The following is a 1,493-nucleotide window of genomic DNA, read 5'->3' on the forward strand; positions in this document are numbered from 1 at the left end:
TCAATTAAAACATGTTTAAAAAATACATTTTTATTTTAACAAGTTACACCATTATAATCGTCTCGCTAATACCTTCGAAATGAGTCCAATATTGAATAGTTTTTGACTTAATTATATTATTATATATTATATATACTGTGAAAAAAATATTTTTAATATTTACGATTTATACTTTTATAGTTATTTATTTATATATGTACGATATATTTTGAGGTTAGGCTATCCAAATTGCACTATATAATATGTTTTGAATTAATATGTTCTTGGATTTTTTTGATATATATATATATATATATATATATATATATACATGTATTAAATCAACCTTAATCTGAGTTTCTGGACAAGAAAAATGGTAAGCAGTTGAAATTTCATTCTAAAACCCATCTTTTTTTATCTTTTCATGACTTATGATCTGTCAAATTTGTAGTTTTCTTTATTGATTTTGAGTGTTTATCTTAAAACTCAAGTTTCTTGGTTCTTTGCTTGGTGTAAAACGAATACATTTGTGGAGTCGTTTAAATATGTTGGATTTTAAATATATTGGATTTTAAATTGTCATACAATTTTTTTCATCGATAGTCTGTAATTGGAACCATAACTCTTATTTATTCAAATTGTATTAATATGTAAAGACCAAGTGTAACCTATATCATCGTTAAATCTTATCTTATAAAACAAGTGGAACTTCAAAATTGTTAAAATTCATGGCTTCCGCCGCATTGTGCGGGTACACAACTAGTTTATATTTTATTCAAAAATAAAAACATCATCGTTTTCTCAAAATCACATAATTTATACTACATTATAAGGCATTTGAGAAAAACTTTTAAAACCCATTTTTATGCATAAAGTACTATATATTGATGCATATTACTTAAAATTTAAAATTACAAGTAAAATATGCATAAATACAACTTATTACGGCTTGATGATTGAATTAGTATAACTAACTGCGGATAAACATTGTCAAATACAGAATAAACATCTCATCTTAAAATATAAAAAATCAAATACATAATTAAGATAATTATCAAGTTATAACAAAATAATTAATTATTATCTTTATAAGAAAATTATGTTATTAAACCAAATATAAATTATTTCTTTACTGTACCTAAATTAAATTATAATAAAATAATTGAATTAAAAAATTACACAAAAAAAAAGAATTTTAAATAATTAATTTGATACTAATATCGATATATTTTTGTCAAATTTTTAGAATATCTTCATATTTATATTTTATGCAAAAATAAAAACATCATCTCTTTCTCAAAATTACATAATCTATACTATATTAAAAAGCATTTAACAAAAACTCTTAAAAATCATTTTTTATGCATAAAGTATTGTATATTGATGCATATTACTTGAAATTCAAAATAACAAGTAAAATATTGAAATATGCACAAATACAACTTATTAAAGCTCGATGTTTGAATTTGTATAACTAACTGCGGATAAACATAATCAAATAGAAGATAAACATC

The sequence above is a fragment of the Cynara cardunculus genome, assembly GCF_001531365.2.
Source record: "Cynara cardunculus var. scolymus isolate 2C chromosome LG 3, CcrdV1, whole genome shotgun sequence".
NCBI lineage: Eukaryota > Viridiplantae > Streptophyta > Magnoliopsida > Asterales > Asteraceae > Cynara > Cynara cardunculus.